Source organism: Tenrec ecaudatus, chromosome 10 (genome assembly GCF_050624435.1).
Source record: "Tenrec ecaudatus isolate mTenEca1 chromosome 10, mTenEca1.hap1, whole genome shotgun sequence".
In the NCBI taxonomy this organism is placed as follows: Eukaryota; Metazoa; Chordata; class Mammalia; order Afrosoricida; family Tenrecidae; genus Tenrec; species Tenrec ecaudatus.
Genome location: NC_134539.1, coordinates 89,150,387 through 89,169,288, shown reverse-complemented (window position 1 = coordinate 89,169,288; position 18,902 = coordinate 89,150,387).

The window sequence follows — 18,902 nt, the reverse complement described above, 5'->3', positions numbered from 1 at the left end:
TAAGTCAGAAAACAAGACTGCAGTTCAAAGCACTTTTCAGTGATAAACGTGAACTGCAGAAAATAGCTTACTTGGTCGACATCTTTGCCATGTTGAATGAGTTCAACTGATTATTGCAAGGACCAAATGTAACGTGCCTCGGTTTGTCTGAAAAGATCTGATCACTCCAAATGAAAACAGCTATGGCAAAAAAAAAAAAAAAGGATGAAATCTTTCTTTGAGGAACATGACATTGAACCAAACAAAAGGATTATGATGTTAATTTCTGTGAAAGAACACTTGCATATGCATGCTGATGAAATTTCATCACACTTTCCAAATCTACCAGACACCCCATTTGCACTTGCCAGAAGCCATTTACAGTCAAAGTTGAAGGTGTTCCTGAGACAGCACAAGAGTTCATTGAACTTATTAACAGCGATGCAGCGAGAACTGATTTCCCTACAATGCCAGTTACAAAATTCTGGATCAAGTGTTTGTAGTCACATCCTGTTCTGTCTGAGACTGTGTTGTGCCCTCTTCTTCCATTTCCAACAGCATATCTTTGTGAAACAGGGTTTTCCAGCTTGTTGGTTATCAAGTCTAAATACAGAAGTAGACTTGTTGTGGAAGATGATCTTCGTTGTGCTTTTGCAAAGACTGCCCCGAGGATTTCTGATCTGGTGAGAAAGAAGCTATCTCAACCTTCACACTGACATTGGCTTTTTACGCATACTGTCACAAAATGTAGCAATGTGGTTTACTGTGGTTATATTAAGACTGTTACCCACACTACACCATGCTTCAAGACAAAATTGCATTATTTGTAATTAGAAATAAATATTCACAATATAATTACATATTGTTTTGTGATTAATCACTGCTTTAGTTATGTTCAATTTGTAACAATGAAAATACATCCTACTTATCAGATATTTACGTTGGGATTCATAACAGTAGCAAAATTACAGTTGTGAACTAGAAACTAAAATAATTTTATGGTTGGGGGTCACCACAACATGAGGAACTGTATTAGAGGGTCACGGTGGCATTAGGAAGGTCGAGGACCACTGATGTAGTCAGATTAAGCCTGTTTCAGATCCCTCTAGCCCCAGGCAAGAGACTCAAACAGCTTTACTATCAGACATTGTAACTTGATTATAGTGAATTGAGCCACGGTATAATATGATACAAGGTCAGTTGACCTCCCTCTTGACCCAACCTGAATTTGCTCTAGGCTCAAATATATCTCACTTGTTCCATGACAGAAATTTCCTCTCTGGCTTTTTAAATATTCTTGGTGGCCTTTCTTTCTTACTTTTTATTTTTAGCTTCCTTCTGTTTGATTTTGTTTAGTATTGTTTTTGTTGGGTTTATGAAGCACAGAAGAGTGGATGCATACAGACCTATGCAATGTTTTATCAGGGATGGGGTGAGGCGGGTGAGAGGAATTGGGAAGCAAAGAATGAATGCGGGATGGGGAGGGAGCACCAGAACTTATTGTGGTTTATATTCAACTCTTGTTAAAAGTGACTTAACTGTGATATGTGAATATTATATTTTAAAAGCTACTACAAAAGAAACCCAAGTTGACCAATGGTTACCATGGGTGAAGGAGAAAGGCTGTTGCTTAGTGGGCATGAAGATATGTTAATGGGGTTGGAATAATTTGGAAAAGGATATCAGTAACAGTTGCACAACACAGAGAGTATAATCAGTGGCACTGAATTATACATGTAAATGTTGTGGAATTGGAGAATGGTTTTAAAAATCATTTTATTAGGGGCTCATACAACTCTTATCACAACCCATGCATACATCAATTGTGTAAAACACATTTGTAAATTCATTGCCCACATCATTCTCAAAACATTTGCTCTCAATCTAAGCCCCTGGCATCAGCTCCTTATTTTCCCCCTCCTTCCCCACTCCCCCCTCCTTCATGAACCCTTGATAATTTATAAATTATTATTTTGTCATATTTTGCCCTGCCCGACGTCTCCCCTCACCCACTCTTTCGTTGCCAGTCCCCCAGGGAGGGGGTCACATGTAGATCCTTGTAATTGGTTTCCCCTTTCCAACTCACCCTACCTTCACCCTCCCAGTATCGCCACTCACACCACTGGTCCTGAAGGGATCATCCACCCTGGATTCCCTGTGTTTCAAGTTCCAATCTATACCAGTATATATCCTCTGGTCTAGCCAGACTTGCAAGGTAGACTTGGGATCATGATATTGGGTGGGGAGGAAGCATTAAGAAACTGGAGGAAAGTTGTATGTTTCATCGCTGCTACGTCACACCCTGACTGGCTCGACTCCTCCCCAAGACCCTTCTGTAAGGGGATGTCCAGTGGCCTACAAATGGGCTTTGGGTCTCCATTCTGCACTCCCCCCTCATTCACTATGATATGAATTTTTGTTCTGATAATGCCTGATAACTGATCCCTTCGACACCTTGTGATTGCACAGGCTGGTGTGCTTCATCCATGTGGGCTTTGTTGCTTCTGAGCCAGATGGCCGCTTGTTTACCTTCAAGCCTTTAAGACCCCAGATGCTATATCTTTTGATAGCCGGGCACAATCAGCTTTCTTCGCCACATTTGCTTATGCACCCATTTGTCTTCAGCGATCGTACCAGAAAGGTGAGCACACAATGATATGATCTTTTGTTCTTATATGCCTGATAACTGATCCCTTCAGCACCTCGTGATCACACAGGCTGGTGTGCTTCTTCCATGTGGGATTTGTTTCTTCTGAGCTAGATGGCCACTTGTTTACCTTCAAGCTTTTACCCAGACGCTATATCTTTTGATAGCCGGACACCATCAGCTTTCTTCACCACACTTGCTTATTCACCCACTTTGTCTTCAGCGGTTGTGTCGGGAAGGTGAGCATCATAGAATGCCAATTTAATAGAAGAAAGTATTCTTGCATTGAGGAAGTACTTGAGTAGAGGCCCAATGTCCTTCTGCTACCTTAATACTAAACCTATAAATATATGCACATAGATCTATTTCCCCATTCTCATATATAAATATATTTGCATTTGTACAAGCCTTTATTTAGACCTCTATAAATGACCTTTGCCTCCTAGTTCTTTCCTCTATTTCCTTTGACTTTCCTCTTGTCCCACTATCATGCACAGTCTTCATTTGGATTTCAGTAATTCCTCTTGGTTACATTACCCTTGATCATGCTCTACCAGACCTCCTACATCCCACCTCACTACCGATTTGAGTCATTTGTTGTTCCCTTGTCCCTGGGTTTGTTAACCCCACTACCTTTCCCCCACTTCCCCCTCTTGGAGAATGTTTTGTTGTGTGTATTTTTGGCACAATTACAAACATAATAATTACACTAATGACAATGAGTAAAAGGAAGAAGAAAATGTTCCGAAATTGATAATGGCAATGATTGTACAACTCCTCTTGATATGATTGAACTATTGTATGAGATGTGGATGAAGTGCCAATAAAACTTTCTTTAAAAAAGATGGAAAGTACAAGCCATGGGGAGGTTTGATACATTGCTGAATTCAAAGTAATGATCTGATATATAAACCCCCACCTAGTTAAAAAACAAGGATTTAAAAAAGAAAAAACATTATGCTCGGTAGAGGGTCGGCCAAAATGAGGAAGTCCCTCCACAAGATGGATTGACACAGTGACTTCAACAATGGGCTCAAACAACAATTCTGAGGATGGGACAGGACCCTTAGTCTTTCATTCGGTTTCTTTCAGTCATGTGGTCGCTGTGAGTCTGGACCAATTTGATGACATTTAACAACATGTACTGGCTTTCCAAGGTGAATGTTAACAGTGTCTCACTATCCTAGCAGCATAATTTACATTTTATGTCGATTATTCTCTGAATGTTTAAAATACTTATTTCTTTTATCTCGTATTTTTAGGCATTGATAAATGTCAAAATTATAACTCAATAAGATGTGAAACTTTTGTAGAATTGTGTCATTAAAGGATATTTAAAATATACAGTCAGTTATACAATTATTAAGAGCAAATATAAAAGATAATTTAAGAACATGGTTGTGTATAGTAGTACTTAAAGCACTCTCCTCAATAAAAATGGAGGGTTGTGTAAAGAAAATGTGGGTTTATTTTAACATGCTTTTGATATATTTCATTAGATCCCTGCACATGAAAGTACATAGTCAAATACAGTGTAATGGCAACCCTGTCTTTGTATTTAATAGGGGATGCTATATATTTGGGGTTTTGTTTTTTATCTATCCTTCCAATAAAAGTAACATGGTGATTTGGTTTATGGTGTGGACTCAAATTAGGTTTCTAGGGATAATTATCAGTTCCCCATCTCAATAGTAGTGTGACCCAGAACAAGTCTTGTAGCCTCTTTGTATCTGAACAAGAAGTAGCATTTTCCTGTGAGATGGTTACTTGTGCAAATTACCCTGTAAAAAATTAATAGGAGATTCTAATTCTATTTTAGCTTGGTGGTGGTCCTTTGACCAGATAATTCCTCAATTAACTCTTTTGTAGTTGAGAAAGCTAGCTGTAAAGGATAACATAGTAAATATTCCCAATGTTTCAGACCATACTGTCTCTTTTTCAGGTCTTCATCTAACTCAAAAATTCTCATAAGCAATATGTAAATGAATGAGCATAGCATTACAGGTTCCCCCCAGTAACAGAAAGTATTCCTATTAAACATTTCATAAGCTGAAATGATGTAAAGTGAAGAAGCAACTATGATTAATTCATAAGTGGAAACTTTTAGGAAGTACCCAGAAAGATATTCACTTGTGTTTCATTGACTATACAAAGCATTTGACTGTGTAACTCTGGGGTCCAGAGGCAGCATTCCGGAAGAAGACAGCAGCAGCCACATCTTCTGTTTACAAAGCTTTCTCCACCCATATTTCTGCCCAATTAAGTGATGTCTGCTGCCCCAGCCCAACTGCTGTTTCTTTCCAGCCAGCTCCCACATCTAACGCAGCAACTGTGACATCAGGCCCTTTCACTCTTGCCTGGACAGACTCTGTTCTAGTTTGTTATTGGGTCTGTATTAAACCTAATTTTCTCTTCCTTTCTGTAATAACAACTCTCATGGTCTCTATACCTTTTAAGTTAGCTAATTCTCTGGCTTTAGACAAAGAGCTGGTTCTAATCTTTCTTTATGCAGCTAAACCCCTTTCACCTCATTTCCTTTGATGCCTTCTTCCCGGCTGGGAAAGAGCCTGGAAGGTGTCCCTCAATAAATCTGTTAATTAAAGGTGTCGCTCCATCTCTTATCTCTGAAAGGCCTCACATGGACACATAATAAACTGGGAATAATCTTGAGAAGAATGGGAATTCCACAACAAATTATTGTGTTCATTCAGAACTTTTACGTGGATCAAGAGAGAGTTGTGCACATAAAACAAGGAAGTGCTCATGATTTAAAATCAGGAAAGCGTGCATCAGGCTTATATCCTTTCACCGTACTTGTTCAATCTATATGCCAAGCAAATCATCAGATAAACCGGATTATATGAAGAATACTGGGACATCAGAATTGGGGGAGGGCTTAAAAACAACCTGCAATATGTACATGACACAACCTTGCTTGCTAAAAACGAGGAGGAATTAAAGCACTCACCAATGAAGATCAAGGATTATAGCCTTCAGTAGGGATTACAACTCAATGTAAGAAAAACCAAGTTACAACTGGGTCAATAGGTAAAATCATGATAAATGGAGAAAAGGTTGAATTTGTCAATGATTTTGTTTTACTTAGATCCACAATCAGTGCTCGTGGAAGCAGCAGTCAAGAGAGCATTAGATAAATTTGCTGCCAAGACCTCTTTAAAATATTGATGAGCAAGGATGTTACTTTGAGGACAAGGTGTACCTGACCCAAGCCATGGTATTTTCAACTGCCTCATATAGATGTGAAAGTTGAACATGGAATAAGGAAGATCAAAGAAGCATCGATGCATTTGCATGGTGGTGCTGGAGAAGAACACTGAAAGTACATGGACTGCTAGAAGGGCAAACCAGTCAGTATTGGAAGAAGTAAGGCCAGAGTGCTCCTTAGGGATAAAAATGGCAAGACTTCCTCTTACATGCTTTGGACCTATTATCAGGAGAGACCAGTTCCCTGCCTCCAGGACATCATGTTTGGCCAGGGGCAGCGAAAAAGAGGAAGGTTCTCAGTGAGACAGATTGACACAGTGTCTGCATCAGTGGACTCTGGAATAGAAACAATTGTGAAGATGGCACAGGAGTGTGCAGTGTTTCATTCTGTTGTGCAGAGGTTCGCTGTGGGTCAGAAACGACTCAATGGCCCCTAACAATAACAACAATCCAGATCCCTCAAACAGCCCGATAAATCATACCAATTAACACGTAAAACCTAACCACTAACACACAGAGTTCACACAAGTTAAAGATACGAGGACTTGATGCTGAGTGTAGTGTCCAGAGAAGAAGCTTGGAGATGACAGTCGATTTTAGCCTTTTCTCATAAAAGCAAAAATCCTCTTTGGCTTTCTTGCCATTAGCTAAAACAGGTACCAACCATGGTCCTTCATGAAAGTAAAGTGGCATAAAGCAGACTTTCAAAAAGCAGAATATACCTGTATGCCAATACGACAATCGCCACAGGAAGCAGGCCAGATTTGGACCACATGTCATCATATGCTGTTTTGCTCTCAATACCGTTTCACACTCATCTGTCAATTTGTCTTACGATGGTGGCTTGTGTTGCATGCTGCTAGAAGCTATGTCACTGATATTTCAAATAGAACAAGAGAACCAATAGTGGGAAAGTTTCCGAATAAAAATAGATAGGAAGAAATAATAGGCTTCCGAGGAGTTGTTGTCATTGTTAGGGCCTATGGAGTCCATCCCAAACTATAGTGACCCTACGCACAACCGAATGAAATGCTGCCCCGTCCTCAAACATCCTCACAATTGCTCCCATGCCTGAGCCCATTGTCACAACTACCGTGTCAGTCCATCTCATTGGGGCCTTTCCCTTTTTAGTTAACCCTCCACTTTACCAAGCATGTTGTCTGAGTTAGTTAGCTTATTGTCCCAACCTGGCTGATAAACACAGGTGGGGTTCATTGAAGGGCAGGGAGATAAATGGCTCGGTGACCTCACCTTTCAAGTTCTCGGGTCTCTTACTTTGTGATGGTCACACCAGAGTGCCGCTGCCTTAGCAGTTCCCTGCTTCAGCTGGCAAGGCTCACTTCCTGCAACACACCCCCAAGGAGAAGCCGCATGGACATACCGGATGCAGCCCTGGGTGCTGAGCAGCCGTGTGGAGACCCCTGCCAGCGCTGAGATGCTTACATGTTCACTGATTCGGCTTTCCCCCTGCAGTTGGTATCATTGCCTGTGTTTTGTGAGATGGAGGAGGACTTTGTGGATTGGTGTTGGACATATGGGTTAATGTTGGACTTGTGGGCTTGGGAAGCACTGGGTTGGGATGCTTTCTTGATGAGCACTTACCCTTTATTTAAAAGGCTCTCTTCTACATGAGTTTCTGTGGATTTGCTTCTCTAAGGTACCAGACTCAACCACTTGTGGTTTTTGACTATGCAAAGGCATTTGACAGTGTGGATCCTAATGAACTCTGATTAGCATTGAGAAAAGTGTGGGTCCCAGAATGCTTCACTGTGGTGTAAAATCAGAAAAGCGTGTGTTTGGATTGTGTCCTTGCACTGCGTGTTCTCAATCCGTATTCTGAGCCCATGATCCAAGAAGCTGGCCTATATGAAGACGAGTGTACCATCAGAGTCGGCGAAAGGCTTGTTAACAGCCTGTGCTTTGGAGAAGACCCAACCTTGCTTGTGGAAAGCAAAGAGAACTTGAAGCACTTGCTGGTGAAGATTGAGGAGTGCAACCTTCATTATGGATTGTAACTCGGTGTAAAGGAAACAAAATTCTCCAAACTGTACCCAGCTGATGAGGAGCTCAAGTACTGAAAGTCCACATCTGAGAATAGATCATGAAGGAGCTGAACTGGAATTGGGACAGAATACAAGACTCAACAAGGGAGAAAAGATAATAATAAATTATCAAAGGCTCGTGAGGGAGGAAGGGTGGGGAAATGTGGAGCTGATACCAAGGGCTCAAGTAGAAAGCAAATGTTTTGAGAATGATGATGGCAACAAATGTACAAATGTGCTTGACCCAGTGGATGGATGTATGGATTGTGTTAAGAGCTGTATGAGCCCCCAATAAAATGATTTTTAATTAAAAAAAAGACTGAACAAGGGTAAGTTTATTGATAAGGAAATTTCTCATATGATTAAGGATCGAATATGCTGACAGGGACACTTGGAATTGGTCCTATTACACTGCTCATTGAAGTTTATACAAAATGATGATCTATAGTAAATAAAATAAGGAGGAAGAAGTGCTTTGATAGAGTTGAGATTTAGAAGAAAGGCCAAAGAGCTCAGAAAGGAACAAACTTTGGAATGCATGCATTACATGGGAACAGAAAACCTATCAGCTGAATGGTTACAGAGATAAATCAAAGAAGATTCCCTTTACTCTGAACACAGTGTGAAGTATGCCATTGAGGACCCAGCTTAATAATTCTTAAGGAAGAAACGGCCATCCTGTCGAGGCTCGAGTTGAAGGCCAAATAAACTGCAATGGAATTGAAATCTCAACTATCAACGGCATGACAGGATTTCAGATGGCAGCACTTAACCCTCAAGCTAGGTAGAAATTATGATTAATGGGCAGAAAAGCCAAGTCAACAAAAAATGGCACTGACTTAGACATCTGTGAGTCATTTGTTACCAAGCAGCATGCCTAGGGGTGAGCTTAACAGACAGTCCTGTTAAGCATTGCTAACCCTATTTAATAAAAACATATCAAAAGTGGGGACACAATGGTACAACAGAAAATCAAAAGGTTCCACCCAGTTTCTGTACCTTAGCTTCAGACTCCAGAACTAATGAAAGATACCAATCCCCTCAAGAAAGAGCCCTTCATGAGCATAGGTAGTATATGCAGGAGAGATGTCTCACTCTGCTGCATACCTACCGCCCTTAACCAGAGTAATTCCACATTGAGAAAAGGGAATATCCAACTTTTTTTTAAACAATTTATTGGGGCTCATACAATTCTTATCACAGTTCATACATATACATACATCAATTGTATAAAGCACATCTGTACAGTCTTTGCCCTAATCATTTTTTTCTCCTCTTTTCTTTTTTTACATTTTATTAGGGACTCATACAACTCTTATCACCATCCATACATATACATACATCAGTTGTATAAAGCACATCCATACATTCCCTGCCCCAATCATTCTCAAGGCATTTGCTCTCCACTTAAGCCCCTTGCATCAGGTCCTCTTTTTTTTCTCCCCTCCCTCCCCTTTCCCCCCTCCCTCATGTGCCCTTGGTAATTTATACATCGTTATTTTGTCATATCTTGCCCTATCCGGAGTCTCCCTTCCCCCCTTCTCTGCTGTCCCTCTCCCAGGGAAGAGGTCACATGTGGATCCTTGTAATCAGTTCCCCCTTTCCAACCCACTCACCCTCCACTCTCCCAGCATCGTCCCTCACACCCTTGGTCCTGAAGGTATCATCCACCCTGGATTCCCTGTACCTCCAGCCCTCATATGTACCAGTGTACAGCCTCTGTCCTATCCAGGCCTGCAAGGTAGAATTCGGATCATGGTAATTGGGGAGAGGAAGCATCCAGGATCTGGGGGAAAGCTGTGTTCTTCATCGGTACTACCTCACACCCTAATTAACCCATCTCCTCTCCTAAACCCCTCTATGAGGGGATCTCCATTGGCCGACACTTGGGCCTTGGGTCTCCACTCTGCACTTCCCCCTTCATTTAATATGGTATATATATATACATATACACATGTATACACATACATACACACACTTATATCATTGTGGTTTTTTTTGCATGATGCCTTATACCTGGTCCCTTGGCACCTCGTGATCGCACTGGCCGGTGTGCTTCTTCCATGTGGGCTTATTTGCTTCTGAGCGAGATGGCCGCTTGTTCACCTTCAAGCCTTTAAGACCCCAGACACTATCTCTTTTGATAGCCGGGCACCATCAGCTTTCTTCACCACATTTGCTTATGCACTCATTTGTCTTCAGCGATCCTATCATGGAGGTGTGCAGTCAGTGATATGATTTTTTGTTCTTTGATGCCTGGTAACTGATCCCTTTGGGACCACTCCATCACACAGGCTGGTGTGTTCTTCCATGTGGACTTTGTTGCTTCTGAGCTAGATGGCCGCTTGTTTATCTTCAAGCCTTTAAGACCCCAGTCACTATCTCTTTTGATAGCCGGGCACCATCAGCTTTCTTCACCACATTTACTTGTTCTCCCACTTTGGCTCCAGCCGTTGTGTCGGGAGAGTGAGCATCATAGAGTTCCAATTTAATAAAAGAAGGTATTCATGCATTGAGGGAGTGTTTGAGTAGAGGCCCAAGGTCCTTCCGCCACCTTAATATTTGACCTATAAATATAGACACATAGATCTATTTCCCCATCCTCCTATATATATTTGCATGTACATGTCTTTGTCTAGACCTCCATGAATGCCCTTTGACTCCTAGCTCTTTCCCCCATCTCCCTTGACTTTCCTCCTGCCCTACTACCATGCTTTGTCGCCACCTGGGCTAGAGTATACCTCTTCTCTAAGCAACCTTACCCTTGATCATTTCCCACCAGGCCTGCCACTCCCCCTTCTCTACCATTTGGGGTCCCATGTTTTTCCCTTGTCCCTGGGTTTGTTAACACCACTTCCTTACCCCCCTACCCCCCCACCCCAAGTCCCCCCGGAACTGTCGGTCCCGTTGTTTTTCCTCCAGATAGTTCATCCAGCCTGTCCTATTCAGACAGACCTGTGGAGACACTAACATGCACGAAAACAAGACAGAGGAAAACAAAGCAACAGTATACAACCAGACAACAAAACAACAAAAACAAACCACTGACAAAGAACAGAACAAAACAGTTCACAAGAGAAAAGCTTGTAGTTAGTTCAGGGATCGTTTGCTGGCCCTTAGGAGCGTTTTCCAGTCCAGTCTGTTGGGGCGCCACGCCCTGGCCCCAAAGTCCACTTTCAGCATTCCCTGGGGACCTTGCCGTGATGATGATGTTCCTGAGTAGAGCAGCCAGTCCACAGAGAGAACAACATGGCTGGCCCCACTATGAAAAATGATGTCAATCAGTGACTAAGGGCGATACAGGGGACAGCACCGGAGACACAGTGTGGGAATTGCACCCGACCTGATCCCACCACACCGAGGCAAATCACTGGGGGAGTGCAGCGGAACAGCAAGGGAATGGAGTGGCAAGATCCCCAGGGACTATCCAACATTTTTAAGGAACTTTAAATAGAGGGCCTGAACTGACACTGATAGCAGGGCCAGATCATTGCTTTATGTTAGAGAGGGAATTATGGAGACCAGGTGACAAATGAAGTCTTGATGTAAATCCTTCTCCCCAAGATATGGTAGATCCATGGACCCAACCTGTTGCTATTTGGTCGATGGACACACTTGACAACATCTACTTTCCCACTGGTTTCCTGACTGTGGAGGAAGAGTCATGTTGGTAGAAAAGGCCAGATGGAAACCCCAGAAACGTCCTCCTCGTCCAAAACACAAATCAGAAGTAATGGCCTATCCTGCAAAGCAGTACCACTCTCAAAGATGTAAGGATCCTGGAATGATAGTCCCCATCACGTTCCCATTCCATTAAGCAATTTGACCCGTGCAAATATCTAATGAATACTATCAGATGATGGTGGAATTCTGTATACCAGCGGTTCTCAACCTGTGAGTCGCAACCCCGTTGGAGGTCAAATGACCCTTTCACAGGGGTCGACCAATTCATAACAGTAGCAAAATTGCAGCTAGGAAGTAGCAACGAAAATAATTTTATGGTTGGGGTCAGCACAACATGAGGAACTGTATTAAAGGGCCGTGGCATTAGGAAGGCTGAGAACCACTGCTGTGTATTAAACTGAGTGGGAGTCCCAACGGTAGCTGCTCTGCTAGATGTGGTCTCTGTACCAAAGCAGATACCAAAGCCTCCGGCATTGGCATGTGACTCTGGCAAATGTATTCTTTCCGTCTCCATGAGCCGCATTCCTAGTTAATTGGGAATAGGCAGCAGCACGCATTCGTGGTTTTGCCTGGAAGCTTTAAAAAACCAAACAAAACTAGTCTCTCCTGCTGTCTGGCATAGTATAGTCCAAGAGGGCATGACAATTAACATTCCGCAGAACATCATGTCTTGGCAAGTAGATTAGATGTCCTGGTACATCAGGTTGAATAGTGTTTCTCCCTACAAATCCATAACTACCTGTAGCCTCAGGATGTGCAATTAATTAGAAAAATGCGTTTGCAGATGCAGTTATATAAGGTGAGGTCATACTGCATTAAAACCCAAACCAAACTCACTGCGATCGAGTTTATGCTGACTCATAGTGATCTCCTGGAGTTTCTGAAGCTTTTTTCCCAGGGAGCTGCTGGTGACTGTGAACAGCCAACTCTGTGAATCGTAGCCCAGTTCGCAGCCTACACCGCCAGGGCTCCTTTGCTGGATTAAAGCAGGCTCTGTATACAATGTGACTGGTGACTCCTCTTAAGAAGAGCGGAGGACACAGATACAGAAAGGATGCCATGTGCAGACCGAAGTGGCGAATGGAATGACGCATCCACACACAAAGAACACCAAGGAGTGCCAAAACTTACCAGAAGCTGGAAGAGGCAGGAAAGGATTCTTCTCTGGAATCTTTATAGGGAGCATGGCTCTGTTGACATCTTGATGTTGGATTTATGGCCTACACAACAGTAAGAAAATTAATTTATGGTTTTTCAAACTACTCAGCTTTTGATCACTTGTTTTACTAATATAGTTGGTTATATACCTGGTCAGAGGCTTGGAGATAACAGTAAAGTTTTGAGGGGCCCAATGATCTGAAGCATGACTGAATACCCTTTATATTATAATAGGCAAATCATATTGTGCAGTCTACTCCTGAAAATACAACCGAGTGCTGGATCTTAGCGACAGCACATACTTATTTGGGAACATGGCTCTGATCCTTATTGGGTGACTTGGAAGACTGCCAGTTTTAAGTGAGGCCCTGGGCAATAAATCATAAGATTTAACCTTCAGTATACACTCCCCTGTCACTCAGGCCATATGATCTTGTGTATCCTGTAGTGTCAGATGCATGCTTTTGGCTAACAGTAATATGAAAATTCTCTAGCAAGTCCAAATCTGAGAGACCCATTGTCATCCTCTTGGACACGCTCAAGGACAAGCCTAGGGAATTATTCACCATTTGAAAAAAGAGAAGCTCCCTAAACATCAAGTGATTCTGTGGCCAGAGCTCCCCCCCATAAGCTATTATTGCATGTACCAAGTCACACGTAGCCTTTTATACAATGGGACCAGTACATTCAACATTGAGCCTGAAAAGATCCAGAGGGCGTAGGTTACACGAATGGTGGCCAGACCCCCATGACACCCATCTCTGTTACACTCATGCCTCTTCTTTAGCTCATATCTATGACCAACTAATAGAAGATGTAAAACCTTGGGCCTTGCTCACAGTTAATTTGGCGTGATATACGTGGTGGCCTGTCTAAAATGAACTACTTCCATATGATTGCTTTACTGTTGTGGGAGTGGGTCTTCAAAGTGTGGTGTGAGGAAATCCTACAGTGGGCAGAACTTCAAGTGCTCAAATGATCAACTTTGGGATGGTGAAATAGAAAGTGAAATGGAGTCCCGAGAAATGGCAAATGGCTTGACTGGTTTTTCAAGGCCATAGAATGAGCAAGATTAGAATATAAAAACAAAAGAACACTGTGGAAGCAACCTGTGGATGACTTATGGGAGTGTGCCCACAATGTGAGGATCTTTGTGTAGGAGACGAGTTTTCACTGGAGACCAGCCAGTGTGGATCCCCGGTCATTGTGTTACTTGCACAGGTTAGCTGTTATTGCAGGATAGGAGCCACTGCATGGCCCTAATAACATGGACTCCCATTTGTCAAGGCTGATCTCCCACTGCCTCTGCAGAGTGTATAGCCTATTACCAGAAGACTTACGCTCAACCTGTAATGTTCTTCTGCCCCTCAAGGAGACCAACTAATCATTGTGGGCAAGGTGAGTACAATGAATCTCTTCCAATCTGCCAGAGGCTGGAATCCATTTGTATTGGGATTGGCACATACCTAAGAATAAGTCACCTGGGTTGCTTATAATGCCTCATCAAACTTCACTACCCACAGGTTCATACATGTCTGGTTTACTTTTAGGTAATCCTAAATAACATTACCTCAAGTTTTAGAAATCCATTTTCCTGGGGCCAGCCCCAATCCTCGGTGTGTCCAGCCCCTCCCAAGAAGGTTGCGCTAAAGAGGACAGCACTGAAGATACAGCCCAGGGAGAGTGGCGGGTCTGCCCAGCCCACATGGGAGCAAGCTAAGAGGGAAAGGGAGAGAAAGAACCAAATCCTGACACACCAAGCCTTGAGGATGACACTCGTGCTCAGAGTAGCCAAGGTATAGAGAGGACCATAGGGCCAGCCCCACCAGAAGACATGGTGTCCCCTTACGAACCCACAGCATTGCAGGGGACAGCACTGAAGATACAGTGCGGGCATTGTGCCTGGTCTGACCCACCCCCCTCACCAGGGCAAAACACAAAGGGAATGCAACAGAGCAGCAAGGGGAGCAAAGCAACCAAGTCCCAGAAGAATCCCAGAAATAGACTTCAGACTTAGAGGGCAAGGCTTGGCACTTCATCAAACTCGATTGGAAAACATACATAAGGTTCAGCAGACAGACCTGGAACTATTTATAGGCCTCCTGTCCTTCTCTTGCTCCTTCTCCTCCTCCTCCTTCTTTCTTCATATCTATCTATATAAGATAGGCAAGAAGAAAACAACACAACTGATGGTGCCCAAGGGGAAAGCAGAAGGGGGGAGGGTAGGGAGAGGGGAGAAAGGGAGGGGGGTCCAACAAACCCACGGACATGGGAACAACAAGAGATATAAAAATCAATGGCAAGGAGGGTGTAGAATGCCTGATGGTGTTCAATGTAGCCGAAAGGAATTACTGCGAGCTGAATCAAAGTTGAACAAGAGAGTGGGAGAGGTGGAAAGTGAAAGGAAATAGAGGAAAGAATTAGGAGGCAAATGACATTTATAGAGGTATAAATATAGGCATGTACATATATAAATATATTAATATAGGGATCTAGACCTATGGACATGAATTTATATGTTAGACATTAAGTAAGCAGACAGATATTGGTCCTCTACTCATGTACTGCCTCAATGTAAGAACACTTTTGTTCTAATAACCTGGCATTCTGTGATGCTCACCTTCCCAACACAATTGTTGAAGACAAAATGGGTGCATGCACAAATGTGGTGAAGAAAGATGATGGTGCCTGGCTATTAAATGATACATTATCTGGGGTCTTAGAGGCTTGAAGTTAAACAAGTGACCATCTAACAAGGAAGTAACAAAGTCTACATGGAAGAAGCACATCAGCCTGTGTGATCACAAGGTGTTGACAGGATCAGGTACCAGGCATCAGAAAGCCCAAAACAATCATACCAATGCAAACAAGGGCGGTCAGAGTGGAGACCCTAAGCCCATCAGTAGACAACTGGACATCTTCTCACGGACGGGTCACAAGGAAGGGCAAGTCATCCAGAGTGCAGTATAGCATCAATGAAACACACAACATTCCTCTAGTTCTTTAATCCTTTCTTCTGCCCCCCACCTGCACCTCACTATCATGACCCCAGTGTTACCTTACAAACCCACCTAGACTGGAGCATGGACACTGGTACAGATAAGCGCTCTTGACACACAGAATCCAAGACAGATAAACCCTCCAGGAACAGTAATGGAAGTAGCAATACCATGAGGATAGGGGAGATTGAGGGGAGGAGGGGGAGAAAGGGGAGACCAATCACAAGGATTGACATATACCCCCACCCCAGAGGGACAGACAACAGAAATGGCAGTGAAGGGAGACAGTGGATGGTGTAAGATATGAAAGCAATAATAATTTCTAATTTATCAAGGGGTCACAAGGATGGCAGGTAGGGAGGAGGGTGGGGGGGAGGAGTTGATACCAAGGGCTCAAGTAGAAAGAAAATGTTTTGAAAATGATGATTGCAACATATGTACAAATGTGCTTGATATAATTGATGTATGGATTGTTATGAGATGTAAGTACCCCCAATAAATGATTTTTTAAAATCTATTTTACCATTACCATCCTAAATTAAAGACACTATCGACAGAATGACTTCATGGTCCAGGGAAATGATTGATGTCTAAGAGATGTCTCTAAGGTGAATCAGAAGCATATATAACCCAAAAGTATATGAATGGATTTGGGGCTTGCGCTTAATCCTAGCACCAGTCTAAGAGCAACAGTTCTTATGACATGACCCTACTTGACATTCACCTTCATGAAGACACCACGGAAGATATGGATGCTAAGTAAAATGTGGTGACCAAACAAGATGGCATCCAGTTACCACAAAGAATAGTGTCTGGGGTCTTAAAGACGTGCCTCCAAAAGGTTCTTCTTAAAAACACAAAGCAGCCATCTAAGTGAGGCCTCAACTAAACCCACATGAAAGAAGTACACCCACCTGTGTGATCCAAGGATTGTAAATAATATAATCCATGTCCAAGGAGGGAATGGTATCAGAGCTTAAGATCGCCTGGTTTACAGAAGGATGACAGTGGACTCCCAAAATCCATTTTCAGGGCTTCCAATGCCATCAATTGTACAGGATTAGAAAGTCCCCTCGTTCTCCAGCAGAGAACCTGGTGGTTTCAAACTGCTAACCTTATAGTTAGCAGCCCAACTTGTAACCACTATGCCACAAGAGCTCCTTCTGGATGAATAGGAATCTCGATTACCTAAAACTTTAAGAGTGTGAACTCCCCAACACTTTAAGAGTATAGAATGGTCTCTCCTGACAATATATCCAAAGGATGTGAGATGAAGTCTTGGCATCCTTTCCTCTAAGAGCATTCTGGTGTACATTTTCCAAAACAAACTTGTTGGTTGTGTTGGCAGTCCATGATACGGTCAGTATTTGTCACCAGCATTCCTTAATCTGTTGCCAGATCAAGGACTGCCCAAAAAACCAACAAATGTGTCTTGGAAGAAGTACAACTAGAATGTTCCTTAGAATCCAGGATAGCAAGACTTCATCACATGTACTTTGTACACATTGTCAGGAGAAACCAGTCCCTGGAGAAGGACATCATGCTCAGTGAAGTAGAGGTGCAGTGAAAAGAGGAAGATCTTTGTACGATGGATTGACATAGGGGTGCAGCAATGGGCTGAAACATAAGAACAATTACGATATGGCATACGAGCAGGCATGTTTCATTCTGTGGTGCATAGGCCTCTGTGAGTTGGAGCCGACTCAATAGTACCTAACAACAATATTTCCCCCAAATTGCCTGGCTGTTTCACAGAAGATCCCATCACGGAGTTGACCACACTATGTTAGGTCATGTTATGGGAGAATCCTGGACCACCCAAATGGACATAAAACCTATCACAACTCTTCAACAAATAGTGCTAGAAAAATGGAATTTCCATATCCAGAAGAATGGAAAAGTATCCACACCTCACCCCATGAACAAAAATGAATTCACAATGTATTAGAAAACTAAATGTAAATCCTAGGGCTATTAGGATCATCAATGAGAAAATTAGAACAAACTTACGGGCCCTATTGCAGGGCCTACACGGACTACCAAATATAAGAAAGGAAGCACACGGGGGGCCACAAAGTAGATGCCCGGGGCGATTAAAACATTTATGCACACCAGTATACTTATCAAAAGAATAAAACAAGAGCCCACAGCTTGGGGAGAAAATCTTTAGCAATGACATAATAGACAAGGGACTAATTACTAAAGTCTATAGAACTCTGCAATATCTCAATAAGGGAAAAAATCCAAATAAAAGGTAAGCAAAAGACATGCATGGACAATTAACAAGGATGACACTCTAATGGCTGGCAAATACACGAGGAAATGCTCACAATTACTAGCCATCTGGAAGATGCAAATCAAAACAAGGATGAGCTTTCACCTTACACCCATGATAGCCCTACTCAAAAAAGAAAACACTACAAAGAGCAACAAATGCTGGAGAGGGCGTGGAGAAACTGGAACTCTTAAACACTGCTGGTGGGCTGGTATATATATATATATATATACACAACCATTGTAAAAAGCTTTATATACTTGAAATAGAAATATCATATGACCCAGCACTATATACACTTTGATGGGTATATATACCAAAGAAGTAAAAGACAGAACCCAAGCAGATGCACACTCCCAAGCTCATTGCAGCACAGTTCATAATAGCAAGAAGTTAGAAACAGTCCAACTGTAAAGGAAACTATAATATATACACACAGTATGAGTCCACTACTATAAGGAAAAAACACTGAGATGAAGGCAGACTTCTGTCATGCAATCTTCTAACCTGGTCTCCCCAGCGATATCTTCAAAATCACTTTGATGGAGGAGACCTCGCCTCGACCGGGATCAGTGTCTCAGGATTCTGGCAGAGAGAGAAGACCATTCAGTTGCTGCCACACAACCTTGTGCTAAAGTCACCCCAAATCAACACACTGCCACAGGAGTGATAAGCCAACTTTACAGTCAGATTGGGGGTGGAGGTACATACATGCCTCCGAGAACCCAAGCGCACTTCTGTGGGTGGGTCGACCGAGTGAAACACCTTAACGAGACTTATAGAGAACCAAAAGGAGACAATACTAATTCCTAATTGGACACGTTTGACCTAGTTTCTCTCCAGCCTTTGGTGGCCCAGGGCTTGTGCTGGGACTTGAGAGGTCTGGGACTTCA